We start from the raw sequence: 12,033 nt of genomic DNA, 5'->3' as shown, positions 1-12,033 counted from the left end.
TATTTGATGACGGATCTCTCCACAAATTGCTATCCCTCAATTCTGCGAGTGATTCTAATTCATTATCGCTGTTTTCTAGCTGGTCTAAAACCATTTTTGATGTAAAGGGACAGTTTTAGTTGCTATGGACAATCTCCAGTTTCCAGGCATAAAGAACAGTTTTTATATTATAAAACTGTATGCAGGACACTGGACAGACCACCAGAGACAAAGGGGATGTGAAATAATTACATACAGCAATGTAATCTGTAAGATTACATTATACTGTATGTAATGTGTGTGTTTCACTTTTTGAATTTGGCGCCGTTCGTCGCAACGCTCACAGGGAACGGAGATCGGCTCTGTGATAGATCGAGCGGAGCACGGCTTGCTCGTACAGCGGAGGGACTTCGCTGGATCCAGGGGAGAAGGTAAGTAAACTCTCCCTGCATTCAGCAATGCGGTCCCAAGTCTGGCTCGGGGATACCACTTTTGGTATAAAATCTCTACCCAGAGCCAGACTCGGGAATACCACCAGGAGGGTTAATTTCTTTGTAGGTGGACACTTGTTCCAGTGACAACTGTTACTATCTATACAATTATCTTTAGATCCACCAATATAGTGCAAACACTTGCCTCACTGGAGACAAATAAATTGGATGGAGTTGGAAGGTTCTCATATTAGACAGTTTAGGTAAATCAAAATTTGATTGTACACAGATTGTACAATCAGATTGTAATGTGTTTGGCGACCATCTCCAAACAATGGGACACAAATGGCAATAAAAAAAAAAATGTCAGGGGTTTAAAACCTCCATTATGCTATCAAAAAGTTTTTTTATATCGGTTCTGTTTCTTTCTAATTTAAACTTATAAAATAAAAAGTAGTGTATATGCAGATCTGCTACCAATATGAAACTATATCTGTACAGAAAAAAATATATATGCTAAACCCAAGAACAAAATTGTAATAAACTGTACCTTATCATTCCTTAGATGTGGTGATTTTAATTTTTCAGGCTTTAAGCAACCAATGCACAGAGCAAATTTCTTTCCTGCAACCACAAGTTGCACAGTATTGACAGAGGAATGCCTCCTGCCAAACCATTGTATTCTCCCAGTGGGGTGGGGAAGCCATGCCCACCGGGAGAAGACAGTGAATGTTGCTAGCGTCTATACCAGCTGCTAGTGATAAATCACATGTAAAATACAACAGTCCGGTTGTACCCAAGATCGATCATCTTGGTACATTCAGCCTACCCATACTTGGTGCGAATTCAGCAGGGACCACCCGAGATTCAAACTGTCTATGGTTGGCCTTAGTTTCACCCCTTATGTCGTAAGGTGACAACAAAAACTCCCTGTGCTGTATCTATGGATACCCTAGGATGCTCTCCTGATTTGGACTACAAACACCCACTACCTCTTTTTCTCAGCATAGAGGGAGATGTTCTGTAATTTACAGAAGAGAACTGGAAAATCCAAGCCAGAAAAGAACCTGATGCAGCTACCACATCTAAGGATCGGTAAGCTGCAATATAAAGTTGTTGTTTTTTGTTATTGGGTTTAAATATTATTTAAGCAGAAAGTTGTTAGGTATAAACACACACAGCACTTCTAAAGCCTCATACACACGATCGGACTTTGTACAAACTTTCCTATGGACTTTTGTACAAAGGGCGTTGGGCGTAAATTTGTATTGCATACACACGATCTGACTTTTTAGGCAACAAACACAAACGTAGTGACGTTTCAACGTACTGACGACACTTCAAAACAGGACATTCAATTACTCCAGTACCACCCTTTGGTCAACTTCTGTATTGTTGTCTGATCTTTTGCATTGGTTCTGAGCATGTGCGTTTGTACTTTGTATAAAAGTCTGATGGTTTTGTGTACACACGATTAGACTTTGCTCCATCGGACTTATGTTGTCAAAAAGTTTGTCCGTTCGCACAGCCAACAAAAGTCAGATGAAAACCGAAAAAGTTTGTCCGATGGAGTGTACATACGGTCGGATGTTGCCTTAAAGAGGAAGTAAACCCTGATGGGTTTACTTCCTCTTTGTCTCCCTGCAAAGGTAAAGCATAATGGGCTACTATGGATCGCATAGTAGTCCATTATGTGTCACTTACCTGACACAGGAGCCAGCAGGTATCGCTGCTCCGGCCACTCACAGCGTCGGAGCAGCGATGACGTCACTCCTGCGCATGCGCACGGGAGCTGCCACTAATGGCATATCGCTAATTAGCAGCGGCATGCCGCTAACGGCGATAGTACGCCTGCAAGCCGCTGTCTACTGTCTTTTAGTAAATATCTCCTAAACCGTGTAGGTTTAGGAGATATTTCTTGGACCTACAGCTAAGCCTTAATCTAGGCTTACCTGTAGATCAAAGTGGTTTGTAAGGGTTTACAACCACTTTAAAACAGCTAATTTGCATGTTTGTTGTCAAAAAGTCTGATTGTGTGTATGGGCCTTTTCACTGGATAATAGGGGTTTGTTTATAGTCCAACTTCATTAGGCGAAATGATAAGCCAGGACCTTTTTTGTTATTATTATACAAGACTTACAGTATATAGTATCAGTTTACGCAAACATTTTGAATATAAGTATATTTAATTGTGCACGTTTTTGAGAATATTCATTTCTTTTGGTCAGGCAGTGTGTCTAACATGTAACTGAAAAAACACATAATCACATATACATATTAAAGAACACTGGACATCAAAGAGCAGAGTTAATTAAAGCAACAACAAGAAAGGTAATTCAAATGAGGAGGAAAAGATATACATCAATGGTATAAGGAAGTTATTTACAAATGTCCAGACAACAAAGTAGAGGTGTAAAGTATTCACCATTTGGTCATAGCATTTTATCTCTTCATATGTTAAACGGCAGAACTGTGAGCTACACAAAAATGGCAGCTTACTAATGTCATAGTGGAAGCGAGACTCATGTCTTTATATATGCAGCTACAGTATACTAACAAGGAATAATATTTTACTATTAGACAACAAGGTTAGGACCTCTCTACCGCTTCTCTAGGGCAGGTTTGGCAACATGCATGTTTGCTGATTTTGCATGCCTAACTTTGGGGCATGAACAGATTCTAATAAGTCCCTTTTCTATCACTATAAGGCTGCTATTTTGAGCCTCTCCCCTTTGTCCCTCCAGTGTTCACTGGAGCTCTCACTGGAGCGCTAGGATATGGAGGGTGCCGGACCGGCTGGTTCAAGCTTTAAGCAGCTCGCTGAGAGGCTGAGCCAGCTACCACTCAAGCATCTGGGTGGATCCTGACATAAAAGTTGGGATCCCTCCAGAGCCAGGATTGGCTGAGTGACGTCAGCCAACAGTGGGCTTTAGCCCCACTTAGTGTAGCTTTGGCCCTACTTCTCTTTTAAAAGCAATGTTTTTTCACAAATATACCACACTCTTTTTTTTATTTTGCTCTGGCATATGCTGCACCTGTGCCTCCCAGGCACACTAAACCACCAGGAATTCAGGCACAACATCTACATAACCGTGGCAAGTGGGCCTTCAACAAGAAGTATGGGGATAAACAAACATCCATATTCACCTCTATACACCAGTGTGATGCTACAGCTGTCCCATGTCGGCTGTAAGACCAAGGACGGTGCAATCACATGTCTGCTGAATGTGCAGCTGTCGGTCTGCTATCCATTCTGTTCCTTCAGCTCTCACTCACTGTAATAGCAATATCTATCAGCTAACTCTGGGTTGCAGAAGAACAAAAGTAAGCTTTGGCCATACTTCGTTTTTAAGCAATACAGCTTGGTCACCAACTTGCACTTAGCTTGTGAGTGTGCAGTGAAGAAGAATATCCCCTTGCTTTCTCCTCCAGTTTACAGATACAAACTGTTGATTGTCAGTACTCTGAAAAAGCAGTAGAATTCCAATTGGCTCTGAATAATGACCCTGATATCGTCAGTGTGAGTGCTGCTATGTATGGGGTCAAAAGCACAGCATGGGGTCCCCCCAAAATCCAAAGAAAACCATTATCCGGGCACGCCCCCCCCTTCCTGACTCGACAGGCTGCATGCCCTGATAAGGTTCTGGTATGGATTTTGGTGGGGATCCCACGGCATCTTTTTAAAAATTTTGGCGTGGGGTTCCCCTCCAAATCCCAATGCTTTTTTTTGCCGTTCAGTTTAGAACATATCCCCTGTTCGGGAGTTGTGTTGCAAACTGAACTGGGGGGTTGTTAGGCCCATCCCTAATCTATGGTCACAATGCAAAATCGTATGTAGGGATCTGCTGCCCTCCACTGTTAGTTGGTAATATCACAGCGCTATGTATAATTGTGTATTAACATTTCCTGTTTTTGGAAGGCTGGCTTTAAAGTGTCATTAAAGCAAAAATATCAAAAACGTTAGTCCCCTTCTGAAGCCGCGTACACACGGGCGGACTGTCTGTCCAACTTAGTCCGCTGAAACACATTTCAGCGGACAGTCCGCTCGTGTGTGGGCTTCAGCTGACTTTTTCAGCATGCAGTCTGGCGGACTAAGTATTTCGGAATTTCCGTAATATTGTCCGTCCAACTTTGGTTTCAGCGGACAGTCCGCTCGTGAGTAGGCTAGTTGGACGGACTAAGTATGGCGCATGCTCAGAAAGGATTTACACGGCGGAAGGTTGCATTGCTGAGTATTGGACGTCCTATTTCTAGTCCCGTCGTACGTGCTGTACACGTCATCGCGCAAGCTTTCAACGGACTGTCTGTTCATCGTGTGTGGTCAAGTCCGTTCATTCAAAAGTAGGACGGACTGTCCGTCGGATTGTCTGACGGACTTAGTTGGCCAGACAGTCCGCCCGTGTGTACGCGGCTTAAGTTATTAATTTCCTCCTTTTTCTTATCTGTGCAGCCCTTACGACTATAGAGTCACAAATGTAGGCATATACATGGTGGTATATGATGCTCCCCCCCCACCCTCCTCCATATCCTCCTATTGCTACACACTATGGGGGAGGGAAATTAAATTTTGATTGATGGATGCTTCACCTCCCTGTTGGGCCCAGCACATACACACCATAGACACAGGCTGGAGGGGTGCGATGTTATTGGCAGAACCGTCTTCAGCTTTACAGTGTGAAGTTAACTGACAGGCTGCCTACACCACATTATTGCAAACAAATAAAAAAACATTTTTTCTTTGAAATATAGATTTGTAATAAGCTTTAAAACCATGTTGTTATTAATTATAACCAATACCTAATCTATGGAGAAGATGACAGTGCTGGTGAGGGAACGCCTCACAGACATTGTACCTCTGGAGAGGAGGTAAGTATTTTGACTTTAAGGCTGGGCCTGCTCATGTGTTCTTCACTATATATCCCTATAGAGCCCTTTTCTCTGGGATTAAAGCGGGAGTCCCACCGTTTTTTTTTTTTTTTTAAGTCAGCAGCTACAAATACTGCAGCTGCTGACTTTTAAAATATGGACACTCACCTGTCCAGTGCGCCCGAAGCCAATCTGTCGTTCCATCATCCGCCACCATCTTCGCTATGGAAATCAGGAAGTGAAGCCTTGTGGCTTCACTTCCCGGTTCCTTACTGCGCATTCACAAGTCAGGCTGTGCAATACTGACAGTCCCTGCTGTCTCTGGGACCCGTGTGTTTCCCAGCAGATAGCAGGGAAGGGACAGGAAGTGGCGTAAATACCCGCAGATTCTGCGGCTATCTATGCCCGGAAGTGGTGGCAAATACCTGTATTATACAGGTATTTGCACCCCCTCCCCCCTGGAAGGTGCCAATTGTGGCACCGGAGGGGGGGAGGGTTCAGATGAGCGGAAGTTCACCTTTAGGGTGGAGCTCTGCCTGGTGCCCAGTTAAGTTTATACAGGCTCAACGAAAAAAAAAAAACGTACAGGTCACCATACTAATTAAATGATGCTAGTGTGGTGATCTTTCTTGCTGAGCTATTGTGTTCTGACAGGGGGACTGTCCCCAGCCTCAACCCCCCCTGCGCGAGAACACACTGATCAGCGCTTGCAGCCATTGGCTGTCAGCTATGGTTGGCTGCTGTTGGATGCTGGATTTTCAGCATGCCAGTTTGACAGCAGCTGGGTGTGAGACCAGATTGTTTATGAACAGACAGCTGTACACACTGTCTGAATGTCAGCAGGTTACTGCTGAACCAGCCAATATTCAGATAGTGTGTACGCAGCTTAACTCTCCATAGGAATGAATAGAAGTGTAGGGCACATACATGGCTTTGCATACTTTATTGTGATATTTCACAGGGTTGGGTACAAAGTTTAGAGTCTTCCATTGGGAACACTTGTATCAGTAACAACTGTCAATGGAGGATTTCCCTAACTTTGGAGAGATTACCTCTCACTTCCTGTTGTGTTTTCAGGATAGGAAGTGAAGGGAAATCTCCCCATAGGACACAGGTGGCAAAAAAATCCCTACTTCATCCAAAATTAAAAAAACATGTTTTGGATTTACAGATACTTTTACAGTGCCTTGAAAATGTATTCATAACCCTTGAAATTTTCAACATTTTGTCACGTAAATGTATTTTATTGGGATTTTATGTGATAGACCAACACACAGTGGCACATAATTGTGAAGTGGAAGGAAAATTATAAATAGTTTTCCAAATTTTTTTTACAAATAAATATCTGAAAAGTGTAGCGTGCATTTGTATTCAGCCCCCTGGGGGCCAATACTTTGTAGAACCACCTTTCACTGCAATTACAGCTGCAAGTCTTTTTGAGGCTGTCTCCACCAGCTTTGCACAGCTAGAGAGTGAAATTTTTGCCCATTGTTTGCAAAATAGCTCAAGCTCTGTCGGAAAGGATCTGTGAACAGCAGTTTTCAAGTCTTGTCACAGATTCTCAATTGTATTTAGGTCAGGACTTTGACTGGGCCATTCTAACACATGAATATGCTTTGATCTAAACCATTCCATTGTAGCTCTGGCTGTATGTTTAGGGTCATTCTCCTGCTGGAAGGTGAATCTCCACCCCAGTCTCAAGTTTTTTGCAGACTAACAGGTTTTCTTCTAAGATTGCCCTGTATTTGGCTCCATCCATCTTCCAATCAACTCTGAACAGCTGCCCTGTCTCTGCTTTAGAAAAGCATCCCCACAACATGATGCTGCCACCACCATGTTTCACAGTGGGGGTGGTGTGTTCAGGGTTATGTGCAGTGTTAGTTTTCCCCCACACATAGCGTTTTTGCTTTTAGGCTAAAAAGTTCAATTTTGGTCTCATCTGACCAGAGCACCTTCTTCTACATGTTTTCTGTGTCCTCCACATGGCTTCAAACTGAAAATATAGAGTTCTTATGGATTTCTTTCAACATTGGCTTTCTTGCCACTCTTCCTTAACCTCCCTGGCAGTAATCCCGAGCCTGGCTAAGGCTGGGATTTCAGTACCACGAGCGGTAACCCCGAGCCAGACTCGGGATCTCATCGCTGGATACAGAGAGACTTACTTACCTTGTCCCCTGGATCCAGCGATGTCTCCCCGCTGTGTGTGCAAGCCGTCCTCCACCCGATTCACACAGTGCCCGAGTGCCGCTGAGCTCCGTTCCCTGCGATGTTACTACGCAATGGGAGTGGAGATCGCCGCAAAATTCAAAAAATTACAGTACTGTATAAAAAAAAATACACCCCCCCTTTGTCCCTAGTGGTCTGTCCAGTGCCCTGCATGCACTTTTATATTATAAATACTGTTTCTTTCTGCCTGGAATTTGGAGATTGTCCATAGCAACCAAAAAGTGTCCCTTTATGTCAAAAGTGATTTTAGACCAGCTAGAAAACAGCAATAATAAATAAGAATCACTTGCAGAATTGAGCGATAGCGATTTGAGGGGAGATCCGTCATCAAACACTAAGGCCGCGTACACACGCGGGGACTGTTGTTCGTCAAACAGTTTGAGCGGACAGTCCGCTCAAAATTAGCATGGACGGACTTGGCCACACACGACGAACGAACAGTCCGCTGAAACTTGTGCGATGACATGAACGGCACGTACGACGGGACTAGAAATACGACGTCCTATACACTGCAATGCAACCTTCGGCATGTAAATCCTTTCTGAGCATGCGCGGAACTTAGTTTGACGAACAAGCCTACACACGGGCGGACTGTCCGCTCAAACCAAGTTTCAGCGGACAGTTTTACGGAATTTCCGAAAAACTTTGTTCGTCAGACTGTCCGCTGAAACTGTCCACTGAAGCCCACACACGAGCGGACTGTCCGCCGAAACACTGTTCAGCGGACAAAGTTGAGCGAACAGTCCCCGCGTGTGTACGCGGCCTAAATCTAATGACAGCGACAATTCTGAAAATGAGCAAATTTCAGTGTTTTTGGATTTGATTACATTATTGAATAATTTTTATTATTATTTGTTATCATTATTTATAGTTATTTATTATATTATAAACTTTTTCATACCCGGGATGTCTACTAGACTCGGTTTGAACCGATTTAAGAGAGTTATTCCTAAGAATTGCAGGCCTACAATATAAAACGCCAAATTTCCATGCAAAATAATTGTACCGCCTTCAGCACCTAAAATCAGAAATAATCATACCGCCAGGTAGGTTAAAGGCCAGATTTGTGGAGTGCACAACTAACAGTTGTCCTGTGGACAGACTCTCTCACCTGAGCTGTGGATCTTTGCAGCTTCTCCAGAGTTACAATGGGCCTCTTGGCTGCTTCTCTGATGAATGCTCTCCTTGCCCGGCCTGTCAGTTCAGGTGGACGGCCATGTCTTGGTAGGATTGCAGTTGTGCCATACGCTTTCCATTTTCGGATGATGGATAGAACAGTGCTCCGTGAGGTGCTCAAAGCTTGGCATAATTTTTTATAACCTTAATCTAACCCTGCTTTAAACATCTCCACAACTTTATCCCTGACCTGTCGGGTGTGTTCCTTGGGCTTCCTGATGCTGTTTTTTCACTAAGGTTCTCTAACAAACCTCTGAGGGCTTCACAGAACAGCTATATTTATACCGAGATTAAATTACACACAGGTGGACTATTTTTACTAATAAGATGACTTTTGAAGGCAATTGGTTCCACTAGATTTTAGTTAGGGGTATCAGAGTAAACGGGGCTGAATAAAAATGCACACCACACTTTTCAGATATTTATTTGTTTTATTTGTAAAGAAGTATAATTTTCCTTCCACTTTGCAATTATGTGCCACTTTGCGTTGGTCTATCACATGAAATCCCAATAAAATACATTTCTATTTTTGGTTGTAACATGACAAAATGTTGACATTTTTAGGGGTATGAATACTTTTTCAAGGCACTGTTAGTGCATCCAAAGAAAAACATGTTTGTTTTAGTTTTGCATAGAGTGATGAGGGTTCAAACCCCTATCAGGTTTTTGTTGCTGTCTGTCCCCTCTTATCAAGGTTTACTCTCTCTGTTTGTCCTAATCACCAAGGTCATTGGGATTGAAAGGAAAAATCCATAAGTTAAGATTAATAAGAAAGATGTCTCCTCACTTCCTTTTGCATCTATGGAACAAGAAGTGAAAAGGAAATCTTCGCGATGGACATGGAACAAGTCTGAGAGCGGTTATAATTCTTTCCTACCCTATCCAAAAAAAAAAAAAAGGTTTTTACTTTAGATATGCTTTAAAGTGGTTGTAAAGGCAGAAGATTTTTTAACTTAATACATTCTATGCATTAAGATAAAAAAGCCTTCTGTGTGCAGCAGCTCCCTTCAGCCCCCATAATACTTACCTAAGTCCATATCTATCCAGTGATATCCACGAGTGCCTCAGCCGCCCGGGACTTTCCCTACTGATTGGTTGAGACATAGCAATGGCACCATTGGCTCCCGTTGCTGTCAATCAAACTCCGTTAGCCATTCAGAAGAGAGAGGGGCAGGCCCAAACCACAGCTGTGGCTCGGCACAGGTGCCCCCATTGCAAGCTGCTTGCTGTGGGGCCAGTCAACAGGAAGGAGGTGCCAGGAGCACCAAAGGGAGACTCGAGAAGAGGAGGATCTTGGCTGCTCTGTCAAAACCATAACATGTTTGTTATTTTAATAAATAAAAAAAAGAAATTAGACTTTACAATCACTTTAAGCACTAGTTTTATCAAATAAATTTTCACTACAGTAGTATCACTGTGATAGTAGTAACAACCATTATGTATCGTATTTATCTCTAATATACTATAAACTTCATTTGAGGCTAAAGAATAGTGTTATGAGGTAGGTTTAGGGTTAGGAATTAGGTTTTTGCATAAAGTTGATTTTAAAGAGGAAGTAAACCCTGATGGGGTTACTTCCTCTTTGTCTCCCTGCAAAGGTAAAGCATATGTGCCACTTACCTGACACAGGAGCCAGCGATGTCACCGCTGTCCCCTGTAGTCCGGAACATCCATCTTCTTCCGGGTATCACTCGTCACTCCCATGCATGTGCACGGGAGCCACCACTAACGGCATATCGCCGTTAGCAGCATGCAATAGTGCGCCTGCGTGTAGCTGTTGCTGTGACTGTCTTTTAGTAAATATCTCCTAAACCGTGTAGGTTAGGCTTACCTGTAGGTCAAAGTGGTTTGTAAGGGTTTACAATCACTTTAAAGGTTCAAATTAAGAAGTTAGTTTAGGGTTAAGTTTAGGGGTTATTTTGAGCTTTATAGTCAGTGAGTGACTATCAGTCTTAAAGTGTGATTAAAATATATCTAACCCATAACTGGACAACATTTACTTCATTAAAAGTCCTGTAAAAAAAAAAAAAAAAAGGTTTATATATATAATGATATAAACATTGTTCAAGATATAAAAATCTTCTAGATATTTGATTATTCATTTCCTTCATTGTATGAGACAATTGAAGTGAATAATTAAGGCAATGCAAGGAGCAGTGGGAATATGCCAGTTTGCAATTGCCACTGGCTTTGAGTTTATTGTTGCCAGATGACTGCCCATTTCTAGTTCTCTGTCTGTGCAGCAATATAGCCTTTTAAGGGTTTTGGTCTCCTTCTGGCTCATTAAGGTTTTCATTCACATCATTATCTCATTTGTTCTCCTTCTTCCTCCTGGATTCACTTAAAAATTTGGGTCAGGATTCTCTGCCATCCATATCACACGCCCAATCCATTTAAGATGCTGGCATCTTATATCTCCTACTATACATAGATGCTCAAGCAGTTGTCAGTTCAACAAAAGTTAATTGCTGATTAGCTGCTTTTGGATAAACCACTTAGCATTTTGGACTTTGCCTTATTAAATAAAGAACAAAAGTGTGTGTTTATGTGTAACTAGGTTTAAGCCCTTAATGTGGTTGGAAGCATTTACACTATGACTTGTTATCATTGGAACAACAGTTTGTGATGCATTCACCATGGAAAAATGCAGATATACCACATAGCTACGTACAAAACCTCACAGGCATTTTATAAAGGGGCATTGTTTTAGGCAAACAGATTTTCAAGCAATGTGTTTGTTCGTAGCCGGTAATGTAGTACCAAACAACTGTAGCCTGTGTAACCCTGATACATTCCTGATAAAGAAATGACATGATCTGCTTTTTAGAAACAATGTTTTTCATCTATTTGGGCAAATAGATGAAAAATGTAGAGAATTGTTTAGGAACAAATAAGAGTTAGAATTTTTTTGTATACACTAGATGTTGAAGGGATTTACTAATTACAGATTCATCAACTCTCTCCTTGAACCTTGTCATCGTTAACAGATATGTCTCGAAAATACTATAAGATTCAAGCTTCATGCTGTCACGATTTCTGCAAAAAAAAAAAAAAAAAGAAAGAAAAAAGCTTCCTTTTGTTTGAATTTCTTCTGGATATTAGAGCATGGACAGCTTTAGTCTTGCATGTCATATTATGGCTATTCAAAGTCTCATTTCGCTCTGTCTTCAAAGAACGTGGACAGCTGCCAACCAGCAGGAACACCTAAATCACACTTTCACAGACCTGTAATGATTGTGTGTTTTTTTTTAAAAAGAAGCCGGCAATGAATGTCATTTGAGGGTGTTTTCATTTTTTTTTTAATCTGGTATAGGGGGGGGGGCACAAATAAAATGGAAGTTCCCTCAGGAAAAAC

Source organism: Lithobates pipiens, unplaced genomic scaffold, assembly GCF_037356315.1.
Source record: "Lithobates pipiens isolate NorthernLeopardFrog02 unplaced genomic scaffold, aLitPip1_a1.2 Scaffold_19, whole genome shotgun sequence".
Taxonomy (NCBI): Eukaryota; Metazoa; Chordata; class Amphibia; order Anura; family Ranidae; genus Lithobates; species Lithobates pipiens.
Note: the sequence above shows the minus strand (reverse complement) of the source record.